Below are 24,144 nucleotides of genomic sequence, written 5' to 3'. Positions count from 1 at the left end.
TATAATAGAAGCTTAAGCTAAAAAGCTTACAGCACCTAGTATTCCCAGGCAGTCTCCCATCCAAGTACTAACTAGGCCCAACTCTTCTTCGCTTCCGAGATCAGACGGGATCGGGCTTTCAAGGAGTGGTATGGCCGTAAGCGATCACTGCTGGCTGTAGAAGACTATTTCTATATACTCTTCTAAGAGTAATACTTGTTTTAGAGCTGCCTGTAAACGGTAGACCACCTGACACCTCAAATGAAAATGATTGGCTTTCCAGTTCGTTTTTTTTTCTTAAGTTTTCTTCTTCTCTTGTGTTTAAATGACTGTGGTTACTGTCTTTATAATAGAAACTTAAGCTAAAAAGCTTACAGCACCTAGTATTCCCAGGCAGTCTCCCATCCAAGTACTAACTAGGCCCAACTCCTCTTCGCTTCCGAGATCAGACGAGATCGGGCTTTCAAGGAGTGGTATGGCCGTAAGCGATCACTGCTGGCTGTAGAAGACTATTTCTATATACTCTTCTAAGAGTAATACTTGTTTTAGAGCTGCCTGTAAACGGTAGACCACCTGACACCTCAAATGAAAATGATTGGCTTTCCAGTTCGTTTTTTTTTTTTTGTTGTTTTTTTTTTTAGTTTTCTTCTTCTCTTGTGTTTAAATGACTGTGGTTACTGTCTTTATAATAGAAACTTAAGCTAAAAAGCTTACAGCACCTAGTATTCCCAGGCAGTCTGCCATCCAAGTACTAACTAGGCCCAACTCTTCTTCGCTTCCGAGATCAGACGGGATCGGGCTTTCAAGGAGTGGTATGGCCGTAAGCGATCACTGCTGGCTGTAGAAGACTATTTCTATATACTCTTCTAAGAGTAATACTTGTTTTAGAGCTGCCTGTAAACGGTAGACCACCTGACACCTCAAATGAAAATGATTGGCTTTCCAGTTCGTTTTTTTTTTTTTTGTAGTTTTCTTCTTCTCTTGTGTTTAAATGACTGTGGTTACTGTCTTTATAATAGAAGCTTAAGCTAAAAAGCTTACAGCACCTAGTATTCCCAGGCAGTCTCCCATCCAAGTACTAACTAGGCCCAACTCTTCTTCGCTTCCGAGATCAGACGGGATCGGGCTTTCAAGGAGTGGTATGGCCGTAAGCGATCACTGCTGGCTGTAGAAGACTATTTCTATATACTCTTCTAAGAGTAATACTTGTTTTAGAGCTGCCTGTAAACGGTAGACCACCTGACACCTCAAATGAAAATGATTGGCTTTCCAGTTCGTTTCTTTTTCTTAAGTTTTCTTCTTCTCTTGTGTTTAAATGACTGTGGTTACTGTCTTTATAATAGAAGCTTAAGCTAAATAGCTTACAGCACCTAGTATTCCCAGGCAGTCTCCCATCCAAGTACTAACTAGGCCCAACTCTTCTTCGCTTCCGAGATCAGACGGGATCGGGCTTTCAAGGAGTGGTATGGCCGTAAGCGATCACTGCTGGCTGTAGAAGACTATTTCTATATACTCTTCTAAGAGTAATACTTGTTTTAGAGCTGCCTGTAAACGGTAGACCACCTGACACCTCAAATGAAAATGATTGGCTTTCCAGTTCGTTTTTTTTTCTTAAGTTTTCTTCTTCTCTTGTGTTTAAATGACTGTGGTTACTGTCTTTATAATAGAAACTTAAGCTAAAAAGCTTACAGCACCTAGTATTCCCAGGCAGTCTCCCATCCAAGTACTAACTAGGCCCAACTCCTCTTCGCTTCCGAGATCAGACGAGATCGGGCTTTCAAGGAGTGGTATGGCCGTAAGCGATCACTGCTGGCTGTAGAAGACTATTTCTATATACTCTTCTAAGAGTAATACTTGTTTTAGAGCTGCCTGTAAACGGTAGACCACCTGACACCTCAAATGAAAATGATTGGCTTTCCAGTTCGTTTTTTTTTTTTTGTTGTTTTTTTTTTTTAGTTTTCTTCTTCTCTTGTGTTTAAATGACTGTGGTTACTGTCTTTATAATAGAAACTTAAGCTAAAAAGCTTACAGCACCTAGTATTCCCAGGCAGTCTGCCATCCAAGTACTAACTAGGCCCAACTCTTCTTCGCTTCCGAGATCAGACGGGATCGGGCTTTCAAGGAGTGGTATGGCCGTAAGCGATCACTGCTGGCTGTAGAAGACTATTTCTATATACTCTTCTAAGAGTAATACTTGTTTTAGAGCTGCCTGTAAACGGTAGACCACCTGACACCTCAAATGAAAATGATTGGCTTTCCAGTTCGTTTTTTTTTTTTTTGTAGTTTTCTTCTTCTCTTGTGTTTAAATGACTGTGGTTACTGTCTTTATAATAGAAGCTTAAGCTAAAAAGCTTACAGCACCTAGTATTCCCAGGCAGTCTCCCATCCAAGTACTAACTAGGCCCAACTCTTCTTCGCTTCCGAGATCAGACGGGATCGGGCTTTCAAGGAGTGGTATGGCCGTAAGCGATCACTGCTGGCTGTAGAAGACTATTTCTATATACTCTTCTAAGAGTAATACTTGTTTTAGAGCTGCCTGTAAACGGTAGACCACCTGACACCTCAAATGAAAATGATTGGCTTTCCAGTTCGTTTTTTTTTCTTAAGTTTTCTTCTTCTCTTGTGTTTAAATGACTGTGGTTACTGTCTTTATAATAGAAGCTTAAGCTAAATAGCTTACAGCACCTAGTATTCCCAGGCAGTCTCCCATCCAAGTACTAACTAGGCCCAACTCTTCTTCGCTTCCGAGATCAGACGGGATCGGGCTTTCAAGGAGTGGTATGGCCGTAAGCGATCACTGCTGGCTGTAGAAGACTATTTCTATATACTCTTCTAAGAGTAATACTTGTTTTAGAGCTGCCTGTAAACGGTAGACCACCTGACACCTCAAATGAAAATGATTGGCTTTCCAGTTCGTTTTTTTTTCTTAAGTTTTCTTCTTCTCTTGTGTTTAAATGACTGTGGTTACTGTCTTTATAATAGAAACTTAAGCTAAAAAGCTTACAGCACCTAGTATTCCCAGGCAGTCTGCCATCCAAGTACTAACTAGGCCCAACTCTTCTTCGCTTCCGAGATCAGACGGGATCGGGCTTTCAAGGAGTGGTATGGCCGTAAGCGATCACTGCTGGCTGTAGAAGACTATATACTCTTCTAAGAGTAATACTTGTTTTAGAGCTGCCTGTAAACGGTAGACCACCTGACACCTCAAATGAAAATGATTGGCTTTCCAGTTCGTTTTTTTTTTTTTTGTAGTTTTCTTCTTCTCTTGTGTTTAAATGACTGTGGTTACTGTCTTTATAATAGAAGCTTAAGCTAAAAAGCTTACAGCACCTAGTATTCCCAGGCAGTCTCCCATCCAAGTACTAACTAGGCCCAACTCTTCTTCGCTTCCGAGATCAGACGGGATCGGGCTTTCAAGGAGTGGTATGGCCGTAAGCGATCACTGCTGGCTGTAGAAGACTATTTCTATATACTCTTCTAAGAGTAATACTTGTTTTAGAGCTGCCTGTAAACGGTAGACCACCTGACACCTCAAATGAAAATGATTGGCTTTCCAGTTCGTTTTTTTTTTTTGTTGTTTTTTTTTTTAGTTTTCTTCTTCTCTTGTGTTTAAATGACTGTGGTTACTGTCTTTATAATAGAAACTTAAGCTAAAAAGCTTACAGCACCTAGTATTCCCAGGCAGTCTGCCATCCAAGTACTAACTAGGCCCAACTCTTCTTCGCTTCCGAGATCAGACGGGATCGGGCTTTCAAGGAGTGGTATGGCCGTAAGCGATCACTGCTGGCTGTAGAAGACTATTTCTATATACTCTTCTAAGAGTAATACTTGTTTTAGAGCTGCCTGTAAACGGTAGACCACCTGACACCTCAAATGAAAATGATTGGCTTTCCAGTTCGTTTTTTTTTTTTTTGTAGTTTTCTTCTTCTCTTGTGTTTAAATGACTGTGGTTACTGTCTTTATAATAGAAGCTTAAGCTAAAAAGCTTACAGCACCTAGTATTCCCAGGCAGTCTCCCATCCAAGTACTAACTAGGCCCAACTCTTCTTCGCTTCCGAGATCAGACGGGATCGGGCTTTCAAGGAGTGGTATGGCCGTAAGCGATCACTGCTGGCTGTAGAAGACTATTTCTATATACTCTTCTAAGAGTAATACTTGTTTTAGAGCTGCCTGTAAACGGTAGACCACCTGACACCTCAAATGAAAATGATTGGCTTTCCAGTTCGTTTTTTTTTTTTTTGTAGTTTTCTTCTTCTCTTGTGTTTAAATGACTGTGGTTACTGTCTTTATAATAGAAGCTTAAGCTAAAAAGCTTACAGCACCTAGTATTCCCAGGCAGTCTCCCATCCAAGTACTAACTAGGCCCAACTCTTCTTCGCTTCCGAGATCAGACGGGATCGGGCTTTCAAGGAGTGGTATGGCCGTAAGCGATCACTGCTGGCTGTAGAAGACTATTTCTATATACTCTTCTAAGAGTAATACTTGTTTTAGAGCTGCCTGTAAACGGTAGACCACCTGACACCTCAAATGAAAATGATTGGCTTTCCAGTTCGTTTTTTTTTTTTTTGTAGTTTTCTTCTTCTCTTGTGTTTAAATGACTGTGGTTACTGTCTTTATAATAGAAGCTTAAGCTAAAAAGCTTACAGCACCTAGTATTCCCAGGCAGTCTCCCATCCAAGTACTAACTAGGCCCAACTCTTCTTCGCTTCCGAGATCAGACGGGATCGGGCTTTCAAGGAGTGGTATGGCCGTAAGCGATCACTGCTGGCTGTAGAAGACTATTTCTATATACTCTTCTAAGAGTAATACTTGTTTTAGAGCTGCCTGTAAACGGTAGACCACCTGACACCTCAAATGAAAATGATTGGCTTTCCAGTTCGTTTTTTTTTTTTGTTGTTTTTTTTTTTAGTTTTCTTCTTCTCTTGTGTTTAAATGACTGTGGTTACTGTCTTTATAATAGAAACTTAAGCTAAAAAGCTTACAGCACCTAGTATTCCCAGGCAGTCTGCCATCCAAGTACTAACTAGGCCCAACTCTTCTTCGCTTCCGAGATCAGACGGGATCGGGCTTTCAAGGAGTGGTATGGCCGTAAGCGATCACTGCTGGCTGTAGAAGACTATTTCTATATACTCTTCTAAGAGTAATACTTGTTTTAGAGCTGCCTGTAAACGGTAGACCACCTGACACCTCAAATGAAAATGATTGGCTTTCCAGTTCGTTTTTTTTTTTTTTGTAGTTTTCTTCTTCTCTTGTGTTTAAATGACTGTGGTTACTGTCTTTATAATAGAAGCTTAAGCTAAAAAGCTTACAGCACCTAGTATTCCCAGGCAGTCTCCCATCCAAGTACTAACTAGGCCCAACTCTTCTTCGCTTCCGAGATCAGACGGGATCGGGCTTTCAAGGAGTGGTATGGCCGTAAGCGATCACTGCTGGCTGTAGAAGACTATTTCTATATACTCTTCTAAGAGTAATACTTGTTTTAGAGCTGCCTGTAAACGGTAGACCACCTGACACCTCAAATGAAAATGATTGGCTTTCCAGTTCGTTTTTTTTTTTTTTGTAGTTTTCTTCTTCTCTTGTGTTTAAATGACTGTGGTTACTGTCTTTATAATAGAAGCTTAAGCTAAAAAGCTTACAGCACCTAGTATTCCCAGGCAGTCTCCCATCCAAGTACTAACTAGGCCCAACTCTTCTTCGCTTCCGAGATCAGACGGGATCGGGCTTTCAAGGAGTGGTATGGCCGTAAGCGATCACTGCTGGCTGTAGAAGACTATTTCTATATACTCTTCTAAGAGTAATACTTGTTTTAGAGCTGCCTGTAAACGGTAGACCACCTGACACCTCAAATGAAAATGATTGGCTTTCCAGTTCGTTTTTTTTTTTTTTGTAGTTTTCTTCTTCTCTTGTGTTTAAATGACTGTGGTTACTGTCTTTATAATAGAAGCTTAAGCTAAAAAGCTTACAGCACCTAGTATTCCCAGGCAGTCTCCCATCCAAGTACTAACTAGGCCCAACTCTTCTTCGCTTCCGAGATCAGACGGGATCGGGCTTTCAAGGAGTGGTATGGCCGTAAGCGATCACTGCTGGCTGTAGAAGACTATTTCTATATACTCTTCTAAGAGTAATACTTGTTTTAGAGCTGCCTGTAAACGGTAGACCACCTGACACCTCAAATGAAAATGATTGGCTTTCCAGTTCGTTTTTTTTCTTTTTTTGTTGTTTTTTTTAAGTTTTCTTCTTCTCTTGTGTTTAAATGACTGTGGTTACTGTCTTTATAATAGAAGCTTAAGCTAAAAAGCTTACAGCACCTAGTATTCCCAGGCAGTCTGCCATCCAAGTACTAACTAGGCCCAACTCTTCTTCGCTTCCGAGATCAGACGGGATCGGGCTTTCAAGGAGTGGTATGGCCGTAAGCGATCACTGCTGGCTGTAGAAGACTATTTCTATATACTCTTCTAAGAGTAATACTTGTTTTAGAGCTGCCTGTAAACGGTAGACCACCTGACACCTCAAATGAAAATGATTGGCTTTCCAGTTCGTTTTTTTTTTTTTTGTAGTTTTCTTCTTCTCTTGTGTTTAAATGACTGTGGTTACTGTCTTTATAATAGAAGCTTAAGCTAAAAAGCTTACAGCACCTAGTATTCCCAGGCAGTCTCCCATCCAAGTACTAACTAGGCCCAACTCTTCTTCGCTTCCGAGATCAGACGGGATCGGGCTTTCAAGGAGTGGTATGGCCGTAAGCGTTCACTGCTGGCTGTAGAAGACTATTTCTATATACTCTTCTAAGAGTAATACTTGTTTTAGAGCTGCCTGTAAACGGTAGACCACCTGACACCTCAAATGAAAATGATTGGCTTTCCAGTTCGTTTTTTTTTTTTTTGTAGTTTTCTTCTTCTCTTGTGTTTAAATGACTGTGGTTACTGTCTTTATAATAGAAGCTTAAGCTAAAAAGCTTACAGCACCTAGTATTCCCAGGCAGTCTCCCATCCAAGTACTAACTAGGCCCAACTCTTCTTCGCTTCCGAGATCAGACGGGATCGGGCTTTCAAGGAGTGGTATGGCCGTAAGCGATCACTGCTGGCTGTAGAAGACTATTTCTATATACTCTTCTAAGAGTAATACTTGTTTTAGAGCTGCCTGTAAACGGTAGACCACCTGACACCTCAAATGAAAATGATTGGCTTTCCAGTTCGTTTTTTTTTTTTTTGTAGTTTTCTTCTTCTCTTGTGTTTAAATGACTGTGGTTACTGTCTTTATAATAGAAGCTTAAGCTAAAAAGCTTACAGCACCTAGTATTCCCAGGCAGTCTCCCATCCAAGTACTAACTAGGCCCAACTCTTCTTCGCTTCCGAGATCAGACGGGATCGGGCTTTCAAGGAGTGGTATGGCCGTAAGCGATCACTGCTGGCTGTAGAAGACTATTTCTATATACTCTTCTAAGAGTAATACTTGTTTTAGAGCTGCCTGTAAACGGTAGACCACCTGACACCTCAAATGAAAATGATTGGCTTTCCAGTTCGTTTTTTTTTTTTTTGTAGTTTTCTTCTTCTCTTGTGTTTAAATGACTGTGGTTACTGTCTTTATAATAGAAGCTTAAGCTAAAAAGCTTACAGCACCTAGTATTCCCAGGCAGTCTCCCATCCAAGTACTAACTAGGCCCAACTCTTCTTCGCTTCCGAGATCAGACGGGATCGGGCTTTCAAGGAGTGGTATGGCCGTAAGCGATCACTGCTGGCTGTAGAAGACTATTTCTATATACTCTTCTAAGAGTAATACTTGTTTTAGAGCTGCCTGTAAACGGTAGACCACCTGACACCTCAAATGAAAATGATTGGCTTTCCAGTTCGTTTTTTTTTTTTTTGTAGTTTTCTTCTTCTCTTGTGTTTAAATGACTGTGGTTACTGTCTTTATAATAGAAGCTTAAGCTAAAAAGCTTACAGCACCTAGTATTCCCAGGCAGTCTCCCATCCAAGTACTAACTAGGCCCAACTCTTCTTCGCTTCCGAGATCAGACGGGATCGGGCTTTCAAGGAGTGGTATGGCCGTAAGCGATCACTGCTGGCTGTAGAAGACTATTTCTATATACTCTTCTAAGAGTAATACTTGTTTTAGAGCTGCCTGTAAACGGTAGACCACCTGACACCTCAAATGAAAATGATTGGCTTTCCAGTTCGTTTTTTTTTTTTTTGTAGTTTTCTTCTTCTCTTGTGTTTAAATGACTGTGGTTACTGTCTTTATAATAGAAGCTTAAGCTAAAAAGCTTACAGCACCTAGTATTCCCAGGCAGTCTCCCATCCAAGTACTAACTAGGCCCAACTCTTCTTCGCTTCCGAGATCAGACGGGATCGGGCTTTCAAGGAGTGGTATGGCCGTAAGCGATCACTGCTGGCTGTAGAAGACTATTTCTATATACTCTTCTAAGAGTAATACTTGTTTTAGAGCTGCCTGTAAACGGTAGACCACCTGACACCTCAAATGAAAATGATTGGCTTTCCAGTTCGTTTTTTTTTTTTTTGTAGTTTTCTTCTTCTCTTGTGTTTAAATGACTGTGGTTACTGTCTTTATAATAGAAGCTTAAGCTAAAAAGCTTACAGCACCTAGTATTCCCAGGCAGTCTCCCATCCAAGTACTAACTAGGCCCAACTCTTCTTCGCTTCCGAGATCAGACGGGATCGGGCTTTCAAGGAGTGGTATGGCCGTAAGCGATCACTGCTGGCTGTAGAAGACTATTTCTATATACTCTTCTAAGAGTAATACTTGTTTTAGAGCTGCCTGTAAACGGTAGACCACCTGACACCTCAAATGAAAATGATTGGCTTTCCAGTTCGTTTTTTTTTTTTTTGTAGTTTTCTTCTTCTCTTGTGTTTAAATGACTGTGGTTACTGTCTTTATAATAGAAGCTTAAGCTAAAAAGCTTACAGCACCTAGTATTCCCAGGCAGTCTCCCATCCAAGTACTAACTAGGCCCAACTCTTCTTCGCTTCCGAGATCAGACGGGATCGGGCTTTCAAGGAGTGGTATGGCCGTAAGCGATCACTGCTGGCTGTAGAAGACTATTTCTATATACTCTTCTAAGAGTAATACTTGTTTTAGAGCTGCCTGTAAACGGTAGACCACCTGACACCTCAAATGAAAATGATTGGCTTTCCAGTTCGTTTTTTTTTTTTTTGTTTTTTTTAGTTTTCTTCTTCTCTTGTGTTTAAATGACTGTGGTTACTGTCTTTATAATAGAAGCTTAAGCTAAAAAGCTTACAGCACCTAGTATTCCCAGGCAGTCTCCCATCCAAGTACTAACTAGGCCCAACTCTTCTTCGCTTCCGAGATCAGACGGGATCGGGCTTTCAAGGAGTGGTATGGCCGTAAGCGATCACTGCTGGCTGTAGAAGACTATTTCTATATACTCTTCTAAGAGTAATACTTGTTTTAGAGCTGCCTGTAAACGGTAGACCACCTGACACCTCAAATGAAAATGATTGGCTTTCCAGTTCGTTTTTTTTTTTTTTGTAGTTTTCTTCTTCTCTTGTGTTTAAATGACTGTGGTTACTGTCTTTATAATAGAAGCTTAAGCTAAAAAGCTTACAGCACCTAGTATTCCCAGGCAGTCTCCCATCCAAGTACTAACTAGGCCCAACTCTTCTTCGCTTCCGAGATCAGACGGGATCGGGCTTTCAAGGAGTGGTATGGCCGTAAGCGATCACTGCTGGCTGTAGAAGACTATTTCTATATACTCTTCTAAGAGTAATACTTGTTTTAGAGCTGCCTGTAAACGGTAGACCACCTGACACCTCAAATGAAAATGATTGGCTTTCCAGTTCGTTTTTTTTTTTTTTGTAGTTTTCTTCTTCTCTTGTGTTTAAATGACTGTGGTTACTGTCTTTATAATAGAAGCTTAAGCTAAAAAGCTTACAGCACCTAGTATTCCCAGGCAGTCTCCCATCCAAGTACTAACTAGGCCCAACTCTTCTTCGCTTCCGAGATCAGACGGGATCGGGCTTTCAAGGAGTGGTATGGCCGTAAGCGATCACTGCTGGCTGTAGAAGACTATTTCTATATACTCTTCTAAGAGTAATACTTGTTTTAGAGCTGCCTGTAAACGGTAGACCACCTGACACCTCAAATGAAAATGATTGGCTTTCCAGTTCGTTTTTTTTTTTTTTGTAGTTTTCTTCTTCTCTTGTGTTTAAATGACTGTGGTTACTGTCTTTATAATAGAAGCTTAAGCTAAAAAGCTTACAGCACCTAGTATTCCCAGGCAGTCTCCCATCCAAGTACTAACTAGGCCCAACTCTTCTTCGCTTCCGAGATCAGACGGGATCGGGCTTTCAAGGAGTGGTATGGCCGTAAGCGATCACTGCTGGCTGTAGAAGACTATTTCTATATACTCTTCTAAGAGTAATACTTGTTTTAGAGCTGCCTGTAAACGGTAGACCACCTGACACCTCAAATGAAAATGATTGGCTTTCCAGTTCGTTTTTTTTTTTTTGTAGTTTTCTTCTTCTCTTGTGTTTAAATGACTGTGGTTACTGTCTTTATAATAGAAGCTTAAGCTAAAAAGCTTACAGCACCTAGTATTCCCAGGCAGTCTCCCATCCAAGTACTAACTAGGCCCAACTCTTCTTCGCTTCCGAGATCAGACGGGATCGGGCTTTCAAGGAGTGGTATGGCCGTAAGCGATCACTGCTGGCTGTAGAAGACTATTTCTATATACTCTTCTAAGAGTAATACTTGTTTTAGAGCTGCCTGTAAACGGTAGACCACCTGACACCTCAAATGAAAATGATTGGCTTTCCAGTTCGTTTTTTTTTTTTTTGTAGTTTTCTTCTTCTCTTGTGTTTAAATGACTGTGGTTACTGTCTTTATAATAGAAGCTTAAGCTAAAAAGCTTACAGCACCTAGTATTCCCAGGCAGTCTCCCATCCAAGTACTAACTAGGCCCAACTCTTCTTCGCTTCCGAGATCAGACGGGATCGGGCTTTCAAGGAGTGGTATGGCCGTAAGCGATCACTGCTGGCTGTAGAAGACTATTTCTATATACTCTTCTAAGAGTAATACTTGTTTTAGAGCTGCCTGTAAACGGTAGACCACCTGACACCTCAAATGAAAATGATTGGCTTTCCAGTTCGTTTTTTTTTTTTTGTAGTTTTCTTCTTCTCTTGTGTTTAAATGACTGTGGTTACTGTCTTTATAATAGAAGCTTAAGCTAAAAAGCTTACAGCACCTAGTATTCCCAGGCAGTCTCCCATCCAAGTACTAACTAGGCCCAACTCTTCTTCGCTTCCGAGATCAGACGGGATCGGGCTTTCAAGGAGTGGTATGGCCGTAAGCGATCACTGCTGGCTGTAGAAGACTATTTCTATATACTCTTCTAAGAGTAATACTTGTTTTAGAGCTGCCTGTAAACGGTAGACCACCTGACACCTCAAATGAAAATGATTGGCTTTCCAGTTCGTTTTTTTTTTTTTGTTGTTTTTTTTTTTAGTTTTCTTCTTCTCTTGTGTTTAAATGACTGTGGTTACTGTCTTTATAATAGAAACTTAAGCTAAAAAGCTTACAGCACCTAGTATTCCCAGGCAGTCTGCCATCCAAGTACTAACTAGGCCCAACTCTTCTTCGCTTCCGAGATCAGACGGGATCGGGCTTTCAAGGAGTGGTATGGCCGTAAGCGATCACTGCTGGCTGTAGAAGACTATTTCTATATACTCTTCTAAGAGTAATACTTGTTTTAGAGCTGCCTGTAAACGGTAGACCACCTGACACCTCAAATGAAAATGATTGGCTTTCCAGTTCGTTTTTTTTTTTTTTGTAGTTTTCTTCTTCTCTTGTGTTTAAATGACTGTGGTTACTGTCTTTATAATAGAAGCTTAAGCTAAAAAGCTTACAGCACCTAGTATTCCCAGGCAGTCTCCCATCCAAGTACTAACTAGGCCCAACTCTTCTTCGCTTCCGAGATCAGACGGGATCGGGCTTTCAAGGAGTGGTATGGCCGTAAGCGATCACTGCTGGCTGTAGAAGACTATTTCTATATACTCTTCTAAGAGTAATACTTGTTTTAGAGCTGCCTGTAAACGGTAGACCACCTGACACCTCAAATGAAAATGATTGGCTTTCCAGTTCGTTTTTTTTTTTTTTGTAGTTTTCTTCTTCTCTTGTGTTTAAATGACTGTGGTTACTGTCTTTATAATAGAAGCTTAAGCTAAAAAGCTTACAGCACCTAGTATTCCCAGGCAGTCTCCCATCCAAGTACTAACTAGGCCCAACTCTTCTTCGCTTCCGAGATCAGACGGGATCGGGCTTTCAAGGAGTGGTATGGCCGTAAGCGATCACTGCTGGCTGTAGAAGACTATTTCTATATACTCTTCTAAGAGTAATACTTGTTTTAGAGCTGCCTGTAAACGGTAGACCACCTGACACCTCAAATGAAAATGATTGGCTTTCCAGTTCGTTTTTTTTTTTTTTGTAGTTTTCTTCTTCTCTTGTGTTTAAATGACTGTGGTTACTGTCTTTATAATAGAAGCTTAAGCTAAAAAGCTTACAGCACCTAGTATTCCCAGGCAGTCTCCCATCCAAGTACTAACTAGGCCCAACTCTTCTTCGCTTCCGAGATCAGACGGGATCGGGCTTTCAAGGAGTGGTATGGCCGTAAGCGATCACTGCTGGCTGTAGAAGACTATTTCTATATACTCTTCTAAGAGTAATACTTGTTTTAGAGCTGCCTGTAAACGGTAGACCACCTGACACCTCAAATGAAAATGATTGGCTTTCCAGTTCGTTTTTTTTTTTTTTTGTTGTTTTTTTTAAGTTTTCTTCTTCTCTTGTGTTTAAATGACTGTGGTTACTGTCTTTATAATAGAAGCTTAAGCTAAAAAGCTTACAGCACCTAGTATTCCCAGGCAGTCTCCCATCCAAGTACTAACTAGGCCCAACTCTTCTTCGCTTCCGAGATCAGACGGGATCGGGCTTTCAAGGAGTGGTATGGCCGTAAGCGATCACTGCTGGCTGTAGAAGACTATTTCTATATACTCTTCTAAGAGTAATACTTGTTTTAGAGCTGCCTGTAAACGGTAGACCACCTGACACCTCAAATGAAAATGATTGGCTTTCCAGTTCGTTTTTTTTTTTTTTGTAGTTTTCTTCTTCTCTTGTGTTTAAATGACTGTGGTTACTGTCTTTATAATAGAAGCTTAAGCTAAAAAGCTTACAGCACCTAGTATTCCCAGGCAGTCTCCCATCCAAGTACTAACTAGGCCCAACTCTTCTTCGCTTCCGAGATCAGACGGGATCGGGCTTTCAAGGAGTGGTATGGCCGTAAGCGATCACTGCTGGCTGTAGAAGACTATTTCTATATACTCTTCTAAGAGTAATACTTGTTTTAGAGCTGCCTGTAAACGGTAGACCACCTGACACCTCAAATGAAAATGATTGGCTTTCCAGTTCGTTTTTTTTTTTTTTGTAGTTTTCTTCTTCTCTTGTGTTTAAATGACTGTGGTTACTGTCTTTATAATAGAAGCTTAAGCTAAAAAGCTTACAGCACCTAGTATTCCCAGGCAGTCTCCCATCCAAGTACTAACTAGGCCCAACTCTTCTTCGCTTCCGAGATCAGACGGGATCGGGCTTTCAAGGAGTGGTATGGCCGTAAGCGATCACTGCTGGCTGTAGAAGACTATTTCTATATACTCTTCTAAGAGTAATACTTGTTTTAGAGCTGCCTGTAAACGGTAGACCACCTGACACCTCAAATGAAAATGATTGGCTTTCCAGTTCGTTTTTTTTTTTTTTGTAGTTTTCTTCTTCTCTTGTGTTTAAATGACTGTGGTTACTGTCTTTATAATAGAAGCTTAAGCTAAAAAGCTTACAGCACCTAGTATTCCCAGGCAGTCTCCCATCCAAGTACTAACTAGGCCCAACTCTTCTTCGCTTCCGAGATCAGACGGGATCGGGCTTTCAAGGAGTGGTATGGCCGTAAGCGATCACTGCTGGCTGTAGAAGACTATTTCTATATACTCTTCTAAGAGTAATACTTGTTTTAGAGCTGCCTGTAAACGGTAGACCACCTGACACCTCAAATGAAAATGATTGGCTTTCCAGTTCGTTTTTTTTTTTTTTGTAGTTTTCTTCTTCTCTTGTGTTTAAATGACTGTGGTTACTGTCTTTATAATAGAAGCTTAAGCTAAAAAGCTTACAGCACCTAGTATTCCCAGGCAGTCTCCCATCCAAGTACTAACTAGGCCCAACTCTTCTTCGCTTCCGAGATCAGACGGGATCGGGCTTTCAAGGAGTGGTATGGCCGTAAGCTATCACTGCTGGCTGTAGAAGACTATTTCTATATACTCTTCTAAGAGTAATACTTGTTTTAGAGCTGCCTGTAAACGGTAGACCACCTGACACCTCAAATGAAAATGATTGGCTTTCCAGTTCGTTTTTTTTTTTTGTAGTTTTCTTCTTCTCTTGTGTTTAAATGACTGTGGTTACTGTCTTTATAATAGAAGCTTAAGCTAAAAAGCTTACAGCACCTAGTATTCCCAGGCAGTCTCCCATCCAAGTACTAACTAGGCCCAACTCTTCTTCGCTTCCGAGATCAGACGGGATCGGGCTTTCAAGGAGTGGTATGGCCGTAAGCGATCACTGCTGGCTGTAGAAGACTATTTCTATATACTCTTCTAAGAGTAATACTTGTTTTAGAGCTGCCTGTAAACGGTAGACCACCTGACACCTCAAATGAAAATGATTGGCTTTCCAGTTCGTTTTTTTTTTTTTTGTAGTTTTCTTCTTCTCTTGTGTTTAAATGACTGTGGTTACTGTCTTTATAATAGAAGCTTAAGCTAAAAAGCTTACAGCACCTAGTATTCCCAGGCAGTCTCCCATCCAAGTACTAACTAGGCCCAACTCTTCTTCGCTTCCGAGATCAGACGGGATCGGGCTTTCAAGGAGTGGTATGGCCGTAAGCGATCACTGCTGGCTGTAGAAGACTATTTCTATATACTCTTCTAAGAGTAATACTTGTTTTAGAGCTGCCTGTAAACGGTAGACCACCTGACACCTCAAATGAAAATGATTGGCTTTCCAGTTCGTTTTTTTTTTTTTTGTAGTTTTCTTCTTCTCTTGTGTTTAAATGACTGTGGTTACTGTCTTTATAATAGAAGCTTAAGCTAAAAAGCTTACAGCACCTAGTATTCCCAGGCAGTCTCCCATCCAAGTACTAACTAGGCCCAACTCTTCTTCGCTTCCGAGATCAGACGGGATCGGGCTTTCAAGGAGTGGTATGGCCGTAAGCGATCACTGCTGGCTGTAGAAGACTATTTCTATATACTCTTCTAAGAGTAATACTTGTTTTAGAGCCGCCTGTAAACGGTAGACCACCTGACACCTCAAATGAAAATGATTGGCTTTCCAGTTCGTTTTTTTTTTTTGTTGTTGTTTTTTTTAAGTTTTCTTCTTCTCTTGTGTTTAAATGACTGTGGTTACTGTCTTTATAATAGAAGCTTAAGCTAAAAAGCTTACAGCACCTAGTATTCCCAGGCAGTCTCCCATCCAAGTACTAACTAGGCCCAACTCTTCTTCGCTTCCGAGATCAGACGGGATCGGGCTTTCAAGGAGTGGTATGGCCGTAAGCGATCACTGCTGGCTGTAGAAGACTATTTCTATATACTCTTCTAAGAGTAATACTTGTTTTAGAGCTGCCTGTAAACGGTAGACCACCTGACACCTCAAATGAAAATGATTGGCTTTCCAGTTCGTTTTTTTTTTTTTTTTGTAGTTTTCTTCTTCTCTTGTGTTTAAATGACTGTGGTTACTGTCTTTATAATAGAAGCTTAAGCTAAAAAGCTTACAGCACCTAGTATTCCCAGGCAGTCTCCCATCCAAGTACTAACTAGGCCCAACTCTTCTTCGCTTCCGAGATCAGACGGGATCGGGCTTTCAAGGAGTGGTATGGCCGTAAGCGATCACTGCTGGCTGTAGAAGACTATTTCTATATACTCTTCTAAGAGTAATACTTGTTTTAGAGCTGCCTGTAAACGGTAGACCACCTGACACCTCAAATGAAAATGATTGGCTTTCCAGTTCGTTTTTTTTTTTTTTGTAGTTTTCTTCTTCTCTTGTGTTTAAATGACTGTGGTTACTGTCTTTATAATAGAAGCTTAAGCTAAAAAGCTTACAGCACCTAGTATTCCCAGGCAGTCTCCCATCCAAGTACTAACTAGGCCCAACTCTTCTTCGCTTCCGAGATCAGACGGGATCGGGCTTTCAAGGAGTGGTATGGCCGTAAGCGATCACTGCTGGCTGTAGAAGACTATTTCTATATACTCTTCTAAGAGTAATACTTGTTTTAGAGCTGCCTGTAAACGGTAGACCACCTGACACCTCAAATGAAAATGATTGGCTTTCCAGTTCGTTTTTTTTTTTTTTTGTAGTTTTCTTCTTCTCTTGTGTTTAAATGACTGTGGTTACTGTCTTTATAATAGAAGCTTAAGCTAAAAAGCTTACAGCACCTAGTATTCCCAGGCAGTCTCCCATCCAAGTACTAACTAGGCCCAACTCTTCTTCGCTTCCGAGATCAGACGGGATCGGGCTTTCAAGGAGTGGTATGGCCGTAAGCGATCACTGCTGGCTGTAGAAGACTATTTCTATATACTCTTCTAAGAGTAATACTTGTTTTAGAGCTGCCTGTAAACGGTAGACCACCTGACACCTCAAATGAAAATGATTGGCTTTCCAGTTCGTTTTTTTTTTTTTTGTAGTTTTCTTCTTCTCTTGTGTTTAAATGACTGTGGTTACTGTCTTTATAATAGAAGCTTAAGCTAAAAAGCTTACAGCACCTAGTATTCCCAGGCAGTCTCCCATCCAAGTACTAACTAGGCCCAACTCTTCTTCGCTTCCGAGATCAGACGGGATCGGGCTTTCAAGGAGTGGTATGGCCGTAAGCGATCACTGCTGGCTGTAGAAGACTATTTCTATATACTCTTCTAAGAGTAATACTTGTTTTAGAGCTGCCTGTAAACGGTAGACCACCTGACACCTCAAATGAAAATGATTGGCTTTCCAGTTCGTTTTTTTTTTTTTTGTAGTTTTCTTCTTCTCTTGTGTTTAAATGACTGTGGTTACTGTCTTTATAATAGAAGCTTAAGCTAAAAAGCTTACAGCACCTAGTATTCCCAGGCAGTCTCCCATCCAAGTACTAACTAGGCCCAACTCTTCTTCGCTTCCGAGATCAGACGGGATCGGGCTTTCAAGGAGTGGTATGGCCGTAAGCGATCACTGCTGGCTGTAGAAGACTATTTCTATATACTCTTCTAAGAGTAATACTTGTTTTAGAGCTGCCTGTAAACGGTAGACCACCTGACACCTCAAATGAAAATGATTGGCTTTCCAGTTCGTTTTTTTTTTTTTGTAGTTTTCTTCTTCTCTTGTGTTTAAATGACTGTGGTTACTGTCTTTATAATAGAAGCTTAAGCTAAAAAGCTTACAGCACCTAGTATTCCCAGGCAGTCTCCCATCCAAGTACTAACTAGGCCCAACTTCTTCTTCGCTTCCGAGATCAGACGGGATCGGGCTTTCAAGGAGTGGTATGGCCGTAAGCGATCACTGCTGGCTGTAGAAGACTATTTCTATATACTCTTCTAAGAGTAATACTTGTTTTAGAGCTGCCTGTAAACGGTAGACCACCTGACACCTCAAATGAAAATGATTGGCTTTCCAGTTCGTTTTTTTTTTTTTTGTAGTTTTCTTCTTCTCTTGTGTTTAAATGACTGTGGTTACTGTCTTTATAATAGAAGCTTAAGCTAAAAAGCTTACAGCACCTAGTATTCCCAGGCAGTCTCCCATCCAAGTACTAACTAGGCCCAACTCTTCTTCGCTTCCGAGATCAGACGGGATCGGGCTTTCAAGGAGTGGTATGGCCGTAAGCGATCACTGCTGGCTGTAGAAGACTATTTCTATATACTCTTCTAAGAGTAATACTTGTTTTAGAGCTGCCTGTAAACGGTAGACCACCTGACACCTCAAATGAAAATGATTGGCTTTCCAGTTCGTTTTTTTTTTTTTTGTAGTTTTCTTCTTCTCTTGTGTTTAAATGACTGTGGTTACTGTCTTTATAATAGAAGCTTAAGCTAAAAAGCTTACAGCACCTAGTATTCCCAGGCAGTCTCCCATCCAAGTACTAACTAGGCCCAACTCTTCTTCGCTTCCGAGATCAGACGGGATCGGGCTTTCAAGGAGTGGTATGGCCGTAAGCGATCACTGCTGGCTGTAGAAGACTATTTCTATATACTCTTCTAAGAGTAATACTTGTTTTAGAGCTGCCTGTAAACGGTAGACCACCTGACACCTCAAATGAAAATGATTGGCTTTCCAGTTCGTTTTTTTTTTTTTTGTAGTTTTCTTCTTCTCTTGTGTTTAAATGACTGTGGTTACTGTCTTTATAATAGAAGCTTAAGCTAAAAAGCTTACAGCACCTAGTATTCCCAGGCAGTCTCCCATCCAAGTACTAACTAGGCCCAACTCTTCTTCGCTTCCGAGATCAGACGGGATCGGGCTTTCAAGGAGTGGTATGGCCGTAAGCGATCACTGCTGGCTGTAGAAGACTATTTCTATATACTCTTCTAAGAGTAATACTTGTTTTAGAGCTGCCTGTAAACGGTAGACCACCTGACACCTCAAATGAAAATGATTGGCTTTCCAGTTCGTTTTTTTTTTTTTGTAGTTTTCTTCTTCTCTTGTGTTTAAATGACTGTGGTTACTGTCTTTATAATAGAAGCTTAAGCTAAAAAGCTTACAGCACCTAGTATTCCCAGGCAGTCTCCCATCCAAGTACTAACTAGGCCCAACTCTTCTTCGCTTCCGAGATCAGACGGGATCGGGCTTTCAAGGAGTGGTATGGCCGTAAGCGATCACTGCTGGCTGTAGAAGACTATTTCTATATACTCTTCTAAGAGTAATACTTGTTTTAGAGCTGCCTGTAAACGGTAGACCACCTGACACCTCAAATGAAAATGATTGGCTTTCCAGTTCGTTTTTTTTTTTTTTGTAGTTTTCTTCTTCTCTTGTGTTTAAATGACTGTGGTTACTGTCTTTATAATAGAAGCTTAAGCTAAAAAGCTTACAGCACCTAGTATTCCCAGGCAGTCTCCCATCCAAGTACTAACTAGGCCCAACTCTTCTTCGCTTCCGAGATCAGACGGGATCGGGCTTTCAAGGAGTGGTATGGCCGTAAGCGATCACTGCTGGCTGTAGAAGACTATTTCTATATACTCTTCTAAGAGTAATACTTGTTTTAGAGCTGCCTGTAAACGGTAGACCACCTGACACCTCAAATGAAAATGATTGGCTTTCCAGTTCGTTTTTTTTTTTTTTGTAGTTTTCTTCTTCTCTTGTGTTTAAATGACTGTGGTTACTGTCTTTATAATAGAAGCTTAAGCTAAAAAGCTTACAGCACCTAGTATTCCCAGGCAGTCTCCCATCCAAGTACTAACTAGGCCCAACTCTTCTTCGCTTCCGAGATCAGACGGGATCGGGCTTTCAAGGAGTGGTATGGCCGTAAGCGATCACTGCTGGCTGTAGAAGACTATTTCTATATACTCTTCTAAGAGTAATACTTGTTTTAGAGCTGCCTGTAAACGGTAGACCACCTGACACCTCAAATGAAAATGATTGGCTTTCCAGTTCGTTTTTTTTTTTTTTGTAGTTTTCTTCTTCTCTTGTGTTTAAATGACTGTGGTTACTGTCTTTATAATAGAAGCTTAAGCTAAAAGCTTACAGCACCTAGTATTCCCAGGCAGTCTCCCATCCAAGTACTAACTAGGCCCAACTCTTCTTCGCTTCCGAGATCAGACGGGATCGGGCTTTCAAGGAGTGGTATGGCCGTAAGCGATCACTGCTGGCTGTAGAAGACTATTTCTATATACTCTTCTAAGAGTAATACTTGTTTTAGAGCTGCCTGTAAACGGTAGACCACCTGACACCTCAAATGAAAATGATTGGCTTTCCAGTTCGTTTTTTTTTTTTTTGTAGTTTTCTTCTTCTCTTGTGTTTAAATGACTGTGGTTACTGTCTTTATAATAGAAGCTTAAGCTAAAAAGCTTACAGCACCTAGTATTCCCAGGCAGTCTCCCATCCAAGTACTAACTAGGCCCAACTCTTCTTCGCTTCCGAGATCAGACGGGATCGGGCTTTCAAGGAGTGGTATGGCCGTAAGCGATCACTGCTGGCTGTAGAAGACTATTTCTATATACTCTTCTAAGAGTAATACTTGTTTTAGAGCTGCCTGTAAACGGTAGACCACCTGACACCTCAAATGAAAATGATTGGCTTTCCAGTTCGTTTTTTTTGTTTTGTTGTTTTTTTTTTAAGTTTTCTTCTTCTCTTGTGTTTAAATGACTGTGGTTACTGTCTTTATAATAGAAGCTTAAGCTAAAAAGCTTACAGCACCTAGTATTCCCAGGCAGTCTCCCATCCAAGTACTAACTAGGCCCAACTCTTCTTCGCTTCCGAGATCAGACGGGATCGGGCTTTCAAGGAGTGGTATGGCCGTAAGCGATCACTGCTGGCTGTAGAAGACTATTTCTATATACTCTTCTAAGAGTAATACTTGTTTTAGAGCTGCCTGTAAACGGTAGACCACCTGACACCTCAAATGAAAATGATTGGCTTTCCAGTTCGTTTTTTTTTTTTTTTTGTAGTTTTCTTCTTCTCTTGTGTTTAAATGACTGTGGTTACTGTCTTTATAATAGAAGCTTAAGCTAAAAAGCTTACAGCACCTAGTATTCCCAGGCAGTCTCCCATCCAAGTACTAACTAGGCCCAACTCTTCTTCGCTTCCGAGATCAGACGGGATCGGGCTTTCAAGGAGTGGTATGGCCGTAAGCGATCACTGCTGGCTGTAGAAGACTATTTCTATATACTCTTCTAAGAGTAATACTTGTTTTAGAGCTGCCTGTAAACGGTAGACCACCTGACACCTCAAATGAAAATGATTGGCTTTCCAGTTCGTTTTTTTTTTTTTTGTAGTTTTCTTCTTCTCTTGTGTTTAAATGACTGTGGTTACTGTCTTTATAATAGAAGCTTAAGCTAAAAAGCTTACAGCACCTAGTATTCCCAGGCAGTCTCCCATCCAAGTACTAACTAGGCCCAACTCTTCTTCGCTTCCGAGATCAGACGGGATCGGGCTTTCAAGGAGTGGTATGGCCGTAAGCGATCACTGCTGGCTGTAGAAGACTATTTCTATATACTCTTCTAAGAGTAATACTTGTTTTAGAGCTGCCTGTAAACGGTAGACCACCTGACACCTCAAATGAAAATGATTGGCTTTCCAGTTCGTTTTTTTTTTTTTTGTAGTTTTCTTCTTCTCTTGTGTTTAAATGACTGTGGTTACTGTCTTTATAATAGAAGCTTAAGCTAAAAAGCTTACAGCACCTAGTATTCCCAGGCAGTCTCCCATCCAAGTACTAACTAGGCCCAACTCTTCTTCGCTTCCGAGATCAGACGGGATCGGGCTTTCAAGGAGTGGTATGGCCGTAAGCGATCACTGCTGGCTGTAGAAGACTATTTCTATATACTCTTCTAAGAGTAATACTTGTTTTAGAGCTGCCTGTAAACGGTAGACCACCTGACACCTCAAATGAAAATGATTGGCTTTCCAGTTCGTTTTTTTTTTTTTTGTAGTTTTCTTCTTCTCTTGTGTTTAAATGACTGTGGTTACTGTCTTTATAATAGAAGCTTAAGCTAAAAAGCTTACAGCACCTAGTATTCCCAGGCAGTCTCCCATCCAAGTACTAACTAGGCCCAACTCTTCTTCGCTTCCGAGATCAGACGGGATCGGGCTTTCAAGGAGTGGTATGGCCGTAAGCGATCACTGCTGGCTGTAGAAGACTATTTCTATATACTCTTCTAAGAGTAATACTTGTTTTAGAGCTGCCTGTAAACGGTAGACCACCTGACACCTCAAATGAAAATGATTGGCTTTCCAGTTCGTTTTTTTTTTTTGTTGTTGTTTTTTTTAAGTTTTCTTCTTCTCTTGTGTTTAAATGACTGTGGTTACTGTCTTTATAATAGAAGCTTAAGCTAAAAAGCTTACAGCACCTAGTATTCCCAGGCAGTCTCCCATCCAAGTACTAACTAGGCCCAACTCTTCTTCGCTTCCGAGATCAGACGGGATCGGGCTTTCAAGGAGTGGTATGGCCGTAAGCGATCACTGCTGGCTGTAGAAGACTATTTCTATATACTCTTCTAAGAGTAATACTTGTTTTAGAGCTGCCTGTAAACGGTAGACCACCTGACACCTCAAATGAAAATGATTGGCTTTCCAGTTCGTTTTTTTTTTTTTTTGTAGTTTTCTTCTTCTCTTGTGTTTAAATGACTGTGGTTACTGTCTTTATTATAGAAGCTTAAGCTAAAAAGCTTACAGCACCTAGTATTCCCAGGCAGTCTCCCATCCAAGTACTAACTAGGCCCAACTCTTCTTCGCTTCCGAGATCAGACGGGATCGGGCTTTCAAGGAGTGGTATGGCCGTAAGCGATCACTGCTGGCTGTAGAAGACTATTTCTATATACTCTTCTAAGAGTAATACTTGTTTTAGAGCTGCCTGTAAACGGTAGACCACCTGACACCTCAAATGAAAATGATTGGCTTTCCAGTTCGTTTTTTTTTTTTTTGTAGTTTTCTTCTTCTCTTGTGTTTAAATGACTGTGGTTACTGTCTTTATAATAGAAGCTTAAGCTAAAAAGCTTACAGCACCTAGTATTCCCAGGCAGTCTCCCATCCAAGTACTAACTAGGCCCAACTCTTCTTCGCTTCCGAGATCAGACAGGATCGGGCTTTCAAGGAGTGGTATGGCCGTAAGCGATCACTGCTGGCTGTAGAAGACTATTTCTATATACTCTTCTAAGAGTAATACTTGTTTTAGAGCTGCCTGTAAACGGTAGACCACCTGACACCTCAAATGAAAATGATTGGCTTTCCAGTTCGTTTTTTTTTTTTTTGTAGTTTTCTTCTTCTCTTGTGTTTAAATGACTGTGGTTACTGTCTTTATAATAGAAGCTTAAGCTAAAAAGCTTACAGCACCTAGTATTCCCAGGCAGTCTCCCATCCAAGTACTAACTAGGCCCAACTCTTCTTCGCTTCCGAGATCAGACGGGATCGGGCTTTCAAGGAGTGGTATGGCCGTAAGCGATCACTGCTGGCTGTAGAAGACTATTTCTATATACTCTTCTAAGAGTAATACTTGTTTTAGAGCTGCCTGTAAACGGTAGACCACCTGACACCTCAAATGAAAATGATTGGCTTTCCAGTTCGTTTTTTTTTTTTTTGTAGTTTTCTTCTTCTCTTGTGTTTAAATGACTGTGGTTACTGTCTTTATAATAGAAGCTTAAGCTAAAAAGCTTACAGCACCTAGTATTCCCAGGCAGTCTCCCATCCAAGTACTAACTAGGCCCAACTCTTCTTCGCTTCCGAGATCAGACGGGATCGGGCTTTCAAGGAGTGGTATGGCCGTAAGCGATCACTGCTGGCTGTAGAAGACTATTTCTATATACTCTTCTAAGAGTAATACTTGTTTTAGAGCTGCCTGTAAACGGTAGACCACCTGACACCTCAAATGAAAATGATTGGCTTTCCAGTTCGTTTTTTTTTTTTTTGTAGTTTTCTTCTTCTCTTGTGTTTAAATGACTGTGGTTACTGTCTTTATAATAGAAGCTTAAGCTAAAAAGCTTACAGCACCTAGTATTCCCAGGCAGTCTCCCATCCAAGTACTAACTAGGCCCAACTCTTCTTCGCTTCCGAGATCAGACGGGATCGGGCTTTCAAGGAGTGGTATGGCCGTAAGCGATCACTGCTGGCTGTAGAAGACTATTTCTATATACTCTTCTAAGAGTAATACTTGTTTTAGAGCTGCCTGTAAACGGTAGACCACCTGACACCTCAAATGAAAATGATTGGCTTTCCAGTTCGTTTTTTTTTTTTTGTAGTTTTCTTCTTCTCTTGTGTTTAAATGACTGTGGTTACTGTCTTTATAATAGAAGCTTAAGCTAAAAAGCTTACAGCACCTAGTATTCCCAGGCAGTCTCCCATCCAAGTACTAACTAGGCCCAACTCTTCTTCGCTTCCGAGATCAGACGGGATCGGGCTTTCAAGGAGTGGTATGGCCGTAAGCGATCACTGCTGGCTGTAGAAGACTAT

General features: G+C 40.9%; 73 non-coding genes and 1 pseudogene across 73 annotated transcripts; all 74 read right to left on the bottom strand.

Annotated features, from left to right (window-relative positions):
- Positions 1 to 23: 23 nt before the first annotated feature.
- On the bottom strand, positions 24 to 142 carry LOC136682042 (5S ribosomal RNA). The gene has a single exon (XR_010798340.1). It is a non-coding gene; the product is annotated as a 5S ribosomal RNA (ribosomal RNA).
- Positions 143 to 347: 205 nt separating this feature from the next.
- On the bottom strand, positions 348 to 466 carry LOC136682319 (5S ribosomal RNA). Its single transcript, XR_010798585.1, has one exon. It is a non-coding gene; the product is annotated as a 5S ribosomal RNA (ribosomal RNA).
- Positions 467 to 686: 220 nt separating this feature from the next.
- LOC136682250 (5S ribosomal RNA) lies at positions 687 to 805 on the bottom strand. The gene has a single exon (XR_010798541.1). It is a non-coding gene; the product is annotated as a 5S ribosomal RNA (ribosomal RNA).
- A 208-nt stretch (positions 806 to 1,013) lies between these two features.
- On the bottom strand, positions 1,014 to 1,132 carry LOC136682041 (5S ribosomal RNA). Its single transcript, XR_010798339.1, has one exon. It is a non-coding gene; the product is annotated as a 5S ribosomal RNA (ribosomal RNA).
- A 205-nt stretch (positions 1,133 to 1,337) lies between these two features.
- Positions 1,338 to 1,456, bottom strand: LOC136682040 (5S ribosomal RNA). Its single transcript, XR_010798338.1, has one exon. It is a non-coding gene; the product is annotated as a 5S ribosomal RNA (ribosomal RNA).
- A 205-nt stretch (positions 1,457 to 1,661) lies between these two features.
- LOC136682255 (5S ribosomal RNA) lies at positions 1,662 to 1,780 on the bottom strand. Its single transcript, XR_010798546.1, has one exon. It is a non-coding gene; the product is annotated as a 5S ribosomal RNA (ribosomal RNA).
- A 221-nt stretch (positions 1,781 to 2,001) lies between these two features.
- Positions 2,002 to 2,120, bottom strand: LOC136682248 (5S ribosomal RNA). Its single transcript, XR_010798539.1, has one exon. It is a non-coding gene; the product is annotated as a 5S ribosomal RNA (ribosomal RNA).
- A 208-nt stretch (positions 2,121 to 2,328) lies between these two features.
- LOC136682038 (5S ribosomal RNA) lies at positions 2,329 to 2,447 on the bottom strand. Its single transcript, XR_010798336.1, has one exon. It is a non-coding gene; the product is annotated as a 5S ribosomal RNA (ribosomal RNA).
- A 205-nt stretch (positions 2,448 to 2,652) lies between these two features.
- Positions 2,653 to 2,771, bottom strand: LOC136682037 (5S ribosomal RNA). Its single transcript, XR_010798335.1, has one exon. It is a non-coding gene; the product is annotated as a 5S ribosomal RNA (ribosomal RNA).
- A 205-nt stretch (positions 2,772 to 2,976) lies between these two features.
- LOC136682247 (5S ribosomal RNA) lies at positions 2,977 to 3,095 on the bottom strand. Its single transcript, XR_010798538.1, has one exon. It is a non-coding gene; the product is annotated as a 5S ribosomal RNA (ribosomal RNA).
- Positions 3,096 to 3,297: 202 nt separating this feature from the next.
- On the bottom strand, positions 3,298 to 3,416 carry LOC136682036 (5S ribosomal RNA). Its single transcript, XR_010798334.1, has one exon. It is a non-coding gene; the product is annotated as a 5S ribosomal RNA (ribosomal RNA).
- Positions 3,417 to 3,635: 219 nt separating this feature from the next.
- LOC136682245 (5S ribosomal RNA) lies at positions 3,636 to 3,754 on the bottom strand. The gene has a single exon (XR_010798537.1). It is a non-coding gene; the product is annotated as a 5S ribosomal RNA (ribosomal RNA).
- A 208-nt stretch (positions 3,755 to 3,962) lies between these two features.
- Positions 3,963 to 4,081, bottom strand: LOC136682035 (5S ribosomal RNA). Its single transcript, XR_010798333.1, has one exon. It is a non-coding gene; the product is annotated as a 5S ribosomal RNA (ribosomal RNA).
- A 208-nt stretch (positions 4,082 to 4,289) lies between these two features.
- LOC136682034 (5S ribosomal RNA) lies at positions 4,290 to 4,408 on the bottom strand. The gene has a single exon (XR_010798332.1). It is a non-coding gene; the product is annotated as a 5S ribosomal RNA (ribosomal RNA).
- Positions 4,409 to 4,616: 208 nt separating this feature from the next.
- Positions 4,617 to 4,735, bottom strand: LOC136682033 (5S ribosomal RNA). The gene has a single exon (XR_010798331.1). It is a non-coding gene; the product is annotated as a 5S ribosomal RNA (ribosomal RNA).
- Positions 4,736 to 4,954: 219 nt separating this feature from the next.
- LOC136682244 (5S ribosomal RNA) lies at positions 4,955 to 5,073 on the bottom strand. Its single transcript, XR_010798536.1, has one exon. It is a non-coding gene; the product is annotated as a 5S ribosomal RNA (ribosomal RNA).
- A 208-nt stretch (positions 5,074 to 5,281) lies between these two features.
- LOC136682032 (5S ribosomal RNA) lies at positions 5,282 to 5,400 on the bottom strand. Its single transcript, XR_010798330.1, has one exon. It is a non-coding gene; the product is annotated as a 5S ribosomal RNA (ribosomal RNA).
- Positions 5,401 to 5,608: 208 nt separating this feature from the next.
- On the bottom strand, positions 5,609 to 5,727 carry LOC136682031 (5S ribosomal RNA). The gene has a single exon (XR_010798329.1). It is a non-coding gene; the product is annotated as a 5S ribosomal RNA (ribosomal RNA).
- Positions 5,728 to 5,935: 208 nt separating this feature from the next.
- LOC136682029 (5S ribosomal RNA) lies at positions 5,936 to 6,054 on the bottom strand. Its single transcript, XR_010798328.1, has one exon. It is a non-coding gene; the product is annotated as a 5S ribosomal RNA (ribosomal RNA).
- Positions 6,055 to 6,275: 221 nt separating this feature from the next.
- Positions 6,276 to 6,394, bottom strand: LOC136682243 (5S ribosomal RNA). The gene has a single exon (XR_010798535.1). It is a non-coding gene; the product is annotated as a 5S ribosomal RNA (ribosomal RNA).
- A 208-nt stretch (positions 6,395 to 6,602) lies between these two features.
- On the bottom strand, positions 6,603 to 6,721 carry LOC136682028 (5S ribosomal RNA). Its single transcript, XR_010798327.1, has one exon. It is a non-coding gene; the product is annotated as a 5S ribosomal RNA (ribosomal RNA).
- Positions 6,722 to 6,929: 208 nt separating this feature from the next.
- LOC136682026 (5S ribosomal RNA) lies at positions 6,930 to 7,048 on the bottom strand. The gene has a single exon (XR_010798325.1). It is a non-coding gene; the product is annotated as a 5S ribosomal RNA (ribosomal RNA).
- A 208-nt stretch (positions 7,049 to 7,256) lies between these two features.
- LOC136682025 (5S ribosomal RNA) lies at positions 7,257 to 7,375 on the bottom strand. Its single transcript, XR_010798324.1, has one exon. It is a non-coding gene; the product is annotated as a 5S ribosomal RNA (ribosomal RNA).
- A 208-nt stretch (positions 7,376 to 7,583) lies between these two features.
- Positions 7,584 to 7,702, bottom strand: LOC136682024 (5S ribosomal RNA). Its single transcript, XR_010798323.1, has one exon. It is a non-coding gene; the product is annotated as a 5S ribosomal RNA (ribosomal RNA).
- A 208-nt stretch (positions 7,703 to 7,910) lies between these two features.
- Positions 7,911 to 8,029, bottom strand: LOC136682023 (5S ribosomal RNA). Its single transcript, XR_010798322.1, has one exon. It is a non-coding gene; the product is annotated as a 5S ribosomal RNA (ribosomal RNA).
- A 208-nt stretch (positions 8,030 to 8,237) lies between these two features.
- Positions 8,238 to 8,356, bottom strand: LOC136682022 (5S ribosomal RNA). Its single transcript, XR_010798321.1, has one exon. It is a non-coding gene; the product is annotated as a 5S ribosomal RNA (ribosomal RNA).
- A 208-nt stretch (positions 8,357 to 8,564) lies between these two features.
- Positions 8,565 to 8,683, bottom strand: LOC136682335 (5S ribosomal RNA). Its single transcript, XR_010798601.1, has one exon. It is a non-coding gene; the product is annotated as a 5S ribosomal RNA (ribosomal RNA).
- A 208-nt stretch (positions 8,684 to 8,891) lies between these two features.
- Positions 8,892 to 9,010, bottom strand: LOC136682334 (5S ribosomal RNA). The gene has a single exon (XR_010798600.1). It is a non-coding gene; the product is annotated as a 5S ribosomal RNA (ribosomal RNA).
- Positions 9,011 to 9,225: 215 nt separating this feature from the next.
- On the bottom strand, positions 9,226 to 9,344 carry LOC136682333 (5S ribosomal RNA). Its single transcript, XR_010798599.1, has one exon. It is a non-coding gene; the product is annotated as a 5S ribosomal RNA (ribosomal RNA).
- Positions 9,345 to 9,552: 208 nt separating this feature from the next.
- Positions 9,553 to 9,671, bottom strand: LOC136682332 (5S ribosomal RNA). Its single transcript, XR_010798598.1, has one exon. It is a non-coding gene; the product is annotated as a 5S ribosomal RNA (ribosomal RNA).
- Positions 9,672 to 9,879: 208 nt separating this feature from the next.
- LOC136682331 (5S ribosomal RNA) lies at positions 9,880 to 9,998 on the bottom strand. Its single transcript, XR_010798597.1, has one exon. It is a non-coding gene; the product is annotated as a 5S ribosomal RNA (ribosomal RNA).
- Positions 9,999 to 10,206: 208 nt separating this feature from the next.
- Positions 10,207 to 10,325, bottom strand: LOC136682329 (5S ribosomal RNA). The gene has a single exon (XR_010798595.1). It is a non-coding gene; the product is annotated as a 5S ribosomal RNA (ribosomal RNA).
- A 207-nt stretch (positions 10,326 to 10,532) lies between these two features.
- LOC136682328 (5S ribosomal RNA) lies at positions 10,533 to 10,651 on the bottom strand. Its single transcript, XR_010798594.1, has one exon. It is a non-coding gene; the product is annotated as a 5S ribosomal RNA (ribosomal RNA).
- Positions 10,652 to 10,859: 208 nt separating this feature from the next.
- On the bottom strand, positions 10,860 to 10,978 carry LOC136682327 (5S ribosomal RNA). The gene has a single exon (XR_010798593.1). It is a non-coding gene; the product is annotated as a 5S ribosomal RNA (ribosomal RNA).
- Positions 10,979 to 11,185: 207 nt separating this feature from the next.
- Positions 11,186 to 11,304, bottom strand: LOC136682326 (5S ribosomal RNA). Its single transcript, XR_010798592.1, has one exon. It is a non-coding gene; the product is annotated as a 5S ribosomal RNA (ribosomal RNA).
- A 220-nt stretch (positions 11,305 to 11,524) lies between these two features.
- LOC136682242 (5S ribosomal RNA) lies at positions 11,525 to 11,643 on the bottom strand. The gene has a single exon (XR_010798534.1). It is a non-coding gene; the product is annotated as a 5S ribosomal RNA (ribosomal RNA).
- Positions 11,644 to 11,851: 208 nt separating this feature from the next.
- On the bottom strand, positions 11,852 to 11,970 carry LOC136682325 (5S ribosomal RNA). The gene has a single exon (XR_010798591.1). It is a non-coding gene; the product is annotated as a 5S ribosomal RNA (ribosomal RNA).
- Positions 11,971 to 12,178: 208 nt separating this feature from the next.
- LOC136682324 (5S ribosomal RNA) lies at positions 12,179 to 12,297 on the bottom strand. The gene has a single exon (XR_010798590.1). It is a non-coding gene; the product is annotated as a 5S ribosomal RNA (ribosomal RNA).
- A 208-nt stretch (positions 12,298 to 12,505) lies between these two features.
- On the bottom strand, positions 12,506 to 12,624 carry LOC136682323 (5S ribosomal RNA). The gene has a single exon (XR_010798589.1). It is a non-coding gene; the product is annotated as a 5S ribosomal RNA (ribosomal RNA).
- Positions 12,625 to 12,844: 220 nt separating this feature from the next.
- Positions 12,845 to 12,963, bottom strand: LOC136682322 (5S ribosomal RNA). Its single transcript, XR_010798588.1, has one exon. It is a non-coding gene; the product is annotated as a 5S ribosomal RNA (ribosomal RNA).
- Positions 12,964 to 13,171: 208 nt separating this feature from the next.
- On the bottom strand, positions 13,172 to 13,290 carry LOC136682321 (5S ribosomal RNA). The gene has a single exon (XR_010798587.1). It is a non-coding gene; the product is annotated as a 5S ribosomal RNA (ribosomal RNA).
- A 208-nt stretch (positions 13,291 to 13,498) lies between these two features.
- On the bottom strand, positions 13,499 to 13,617 carry LOC136682320 (5S ribosomal RNA). The gene has a single exon (XR_010798586.1). It is a non-coding gene; the product is annotated as a 5S ribosomal RNA (ribosomal RNA).
- Positions 13,618 to 13,825: 208 nt separating this feature from the next.
- LOC136682318 (5S ribosomal RNA) lies at positions 13,826 to 13,944 on the bottom strand. Its single transcript, XR_010798584.1, has one exon. It is a non-coding gene; the product is annotated as a 5S ribosomal RNA (ribosomal RNA).
- Positions 13,945 to 14,152: 208 nt separating this feature from the next.
- On the bottom strand, positions 14,153 to 14,271 carry LOC136682317 (5S ribosomal RNA). The gene has a single exon (XR_010798583.1). It is a non-coding gene; the product is annotated as a 5S ribosomal RNA (ribosomal RNA).
- A 206-nt stretch (positions 14,272 to 14,477) lies between these two features.
- Positions 14,478 to 14,596, bottom strand: LOC136682316 (5S ribosomal RNA). Its single transcript, XR_010798582.1, has one exon. It is a non-coding gene; the product is annotated as a 5S ribosomal RNA (ribosomal RNA).
- A 208-nt stretch (positions 14,597 to 14,804) lies between these two features.
- On the bottom strand, positions 14,805 to 14,923 carry LOC136682315 (5S ribosomal RNA). The gene has a single exon (XR_010798581.1). It is a non-coding gene; the product is annotated as a 5S ribosomal RNA (ribosomal RNA).
- A 208-nt stretch (positions 14,924 to 15,131) lies between these two features.
- Positions 15,132 to 15,250, bottom strand: LOC136682314 (5S ribosomal RNA). The gene has a single exon (XR_010798580.1). It is a non-coding gene; the product is annotated as a 5S ribosomal RNA (ribosomal RNA).
- A 220-nt stretch (positions 15,251 to 15,470) lies between these two features.
- LOC136682308 (5S ribosomal RNA) lies at positions 15,471 to 15,589 on the bottom strand. Its single transcript, XR_010798579.1, has one exon. It is a non-coding gene; the product is annotated as a 5S ribosomal RNA (ribosomal RNA).
- A 210-nt stretch (positions 15,590 to 15,799) lies between these two features.
- Positions 15,800 to 15,918, bottom strand: LOC136682296 (5S ribosomal RNA). Its single transcript, XR_010798578.1, has one exon. It is a non-coding gene; the product is annotated as a 5S ribosomal RNA (ribosomal RNA).
- A 208-nt stretch (positions 15,919 to 16,126) lies between these two features.
- On the bottom strand, positions 16,127 to 16,245 carry LOC136682284 (5S ribosomal RNA). The gene has a single exon (XR_010798574.1). It is a non-coding gene; the product is annotated as a 5S ribosomal RNA (ribosomal RNA).
- A 209-nt stretch (positions 16,246 to 16,454) lies between these two features.
- LOC136682273 (5S ribosomal RNA) lies at positions 16,455 to 16,573 on the bottom strand. The gene has a single exon (XR_010798563.1). It is a non-coding gene; the product is annotated as a 5S ribosomal RNA (ribosomal RNA).
- A 208-nt stretch (positions 16,574 to 16,781) lies between these two features.
- Positions 16,782 to 16,900, bottom strand: LOC136682261 (5S ribosomal RNA). The gene has a single exon (XR_010798552.1). It is a non-coding gene; the product is annotated as a 5S ribosomal RNA (ribosomal RNA).
- A 208-nt stretch (positions 16,901 to 17,108) lies between these two features.
- Positions 17,109 to 17,227, bottom strand: LOC136682249 (5S ribosomal RNA). Its single transcript, XR_010798540.1, has one exon. It is a non-coding gene; the product is annotated as a 5S ribosomal RNA (ribosomal RNA).
- A 207-nt stretch (positions 17,228 to 17,434) lies between these two features.
- Positions 17,435 to 17,554, bottom strand: LOC136682295 (5S ribosomal RNA; annotated as a pseudogene).
- A 208-nt stretch (positions 17,555 to 17,762) lies between these two features.
- On the bottom strand, positions 17,763 to 17,881 carry LOC136682237 (5S ribosomal RNA). The gene has a single exon (XR_010798529.1). It is a non-coding gene; the product is annotated as a 5S ribosomal RNA (ribosomal RNA).
- Positions 17,882 to 18,089: 208 nt separating this feature from the next.
- On the bottom strand, positions 18,090 to 18,208 carry LOC136682224 (5S ribosomal RNA). The gene has a single exon (XR_010798518.1). It is a non-coding gene; the product is annotated as a 5S ribosomal RNA (ribosomal RNA).
- Positions 18,209 to 18,416: 208 nt separating this feature from the next.
- Positions 18,417 to 18,535, bottom strand: LOC136682212 (5S ribosomal RNA). The gene has a single exon (XR_010798507.1). It is a non-coding gene; the product is annotated as a 5S ribosomal RNA (ribosomal RNA).
- A 207-nt stretch (positions 18,536 to 18,742) lies between these two features.
- Positions 18,743 to 18,861, bottom strand: LOC136682201 (5S ribosomal RNA). The gene has a single exon (XR_010798496.1). It is a non-coding gene; the product is annotated as a 5S ribosomal RNA (ribosomal RNA).
- Positions 18,862 to 19,069: 208 nt separating this feature from the next.
- On the bottom strand, positions 19,070 to 19,188 carry LOC136682189 (5S ribosomal RNA). The gene has a single exon (XR_010798485.1). It is a non-coding gene; the product is annotated as a 5S ribosomal RNA (ribosomal RNA).
- Positions 19,189 to 19,396: 208 nt separating this feature from the next.
- LOC136682177 (5S ribosomal RNA) lies at positions 19,397 to 19,515 on the bottom strand. The gene has a single exon (XR_010798474.1). It is a non-coding gene; the product is annotated as a 5S ribosomal RNA (ribosomal RNA).
- A 207-nt stretch (positions 19,516 to 19,722) lies between these two features.
- LOC136682166 (5S ribosomal RNA) lies at positions 19,723 to 19,841 on the bottom strand. Its single transcript, XR_010798463.1, has one exon. It is a non-coding gene; the product is annotated as a 5S ribosomal RNA (ribosomal RNA).
- Positions 19,842 to 20,049: 208 nt separating this feature from the next.
- On the bottom strand, positions 20,050 to 20,168 carry LOC136682154 (5S ribosomal RNA). Its single transcript, XR_010798452.1, has one exon. It is a non-coding gene; the product is annotated as a 5S ribosomal RNA (ribosomal RNA).
- Positions 20,169 to 20,388: 220 nt separating this feature from the next.
- Positions 20,389 to 20,507, bottom strand: LOC136682143 (5S ribosomal RNA). Its single transcript, XR_010798439.1, has one exon. It is a non-coding gene; the product is annotated as a 5S ribosomal RNA (ribosomal RNA).
- Positions 20,508 to 20,717: 210 nt separating this feature from the next.
- Positions 20,718 to 20,836, bottom strand: LOC136682131 (5S ribosomal RNA). The gene has a single exon (XR_010798425.1). It is a non-coding gene; the product is annotated as a 5S ribosomal RNA (ribosomal RNA).
- A 208-nt stretch (positions 20,837 to 21,044) lies between these two features.
- LOC136682119 (5S ribosomal RNA) lies at positions 21,045 to 21,163 on the bottom strand. The gene has a single exon (XR_010798414.1). It is a non-coding gene; the product is annotated as a 5S ribosomal RNA (ribosomal RNA).
- A 208-nt stretch (positions 21,164 to 21,371) lies between these two features.
- On the bottom strand, positions 21,372 to 21,490 carry LOC136682107 (5S ribosomal RNA). The gene has a single exon (XR_010798403.1). It is a non-coding gene; the product is annotated as a 5S ribosomal RNA (ribosomal RNA).
- A 208-nt stretch (positions 21,491 to 21,698) lies between these two features.
- On the bottom strand, positions 21,699 to 21,817 carry LOC136682096 (5S ribosomal RNA). Its single transcript, XR_010798392.1, has one exon. It is a non-coding gene; the product is annotated as a 5S ribosomal RNA (ribosomal RNA).
- A 220-nt stretch (positions 21,818 to 22,037) lies between these two features.
- On the bottom strand, positions 22,038 to 22,156 carry LOC136682085 (5S ribosomal RNA). Its single transcript, XR_010798381.1, has one exon. It is a non-coding gene; the product is annotated as a 5S ribosomal RNA (ribosomal RNA).
- A 209-nt stretch (positions 22,157 to 22,365) lies between these two features.
- On the bottom strand, positions 22,366 to 22,484 carry LOC136682074 (5S ribosomal RNA). The gene has a single exon (XR_010798370.1). It is a non-coding gene; the product is annotated as a 5S ribosomal RNA (ribosomal RNA).
- Positions 22,485 to 22,692: 208 nt separating this feature from the next.
- LOC136682281 (5S ribosomal RNA) lies at positions 22,693 to 22,811 on the bottom strand. Its single transcript, XR_010798571.1, has one exon. It is a non-coding gene; the product is annotated as a 5S ribosomal RNA (ribosomal RNA).
- Positions 22,812 to 23,019: 208 nt separating this feature from the next.
- On the bottom strand, positions 23,020 to 23,138 carry LOC136682062 (5S ribosomal RNA). Its single transcript, XR_010798359.1, has one exon. It is a non-coding gene; the product is annotated as a 5S ribosomal RNA (ribosomal RNA).
- A 208-nt stretch (positions 23,139 to 23,346) lies between these two features.
- LOC136682050 (5S ribosomal RNA) lies at positions 23,347 to 23,465 on the bottom strand. The gene has a single exon (XR_010798348.1). It is a non-coding gene; the product is annotated as a 5S ribosomal RNA (ribosomal RNA).
- A 208-nt stretch (positions 23,466 to 23,673) lies between these two features.
- On the bottom strand, positions 23,674 to 23,792 carry LOC136682039 (5S ribosomal RNA). The gene has a single exon (XR_010798337.1). It is a non-coding gene; the product is annotated as a 5S ribosomal RNA (ribosomal RNA).
- Positions 23,793 to 23,999: 207 nt separating this feature from the next.
- LOC136682027 (5S ribosomal RNA) lies at positions 24,000 to 24,118 on the bottom strand. Its single transcript, XR_010798326.1, has one exon. It is a non-coding gene; the product is annotated as a 5S ribosomal RNA (ribosomal RNA).
- Between the last annotated feature and the right edge of the window lie 26 nt (positions 24,119 to 24,144).

This window comes from Hoplias malabaricus, unplaced genomic scaffold, assembly GCF_029633855.1.
Source record: "Hoplias malabaricus isolate fHopMal1 unplaced genomic scaffold, fHopMal1.hap1 scaffold_157, whole genome shotgun sequence".
Classification (NCBI taxonomy): Eukaryota; Metazoa; Chordata; class Actinopteri; order Characiformes; family Erythrinidae; genus Hoplias; species Hoplias malabaricus.
The sequence above is the reverse complement of the archived record's forward strand: the minus strand, read 5'-3'. Positions and strand labels throughout refer to the sequence as shown.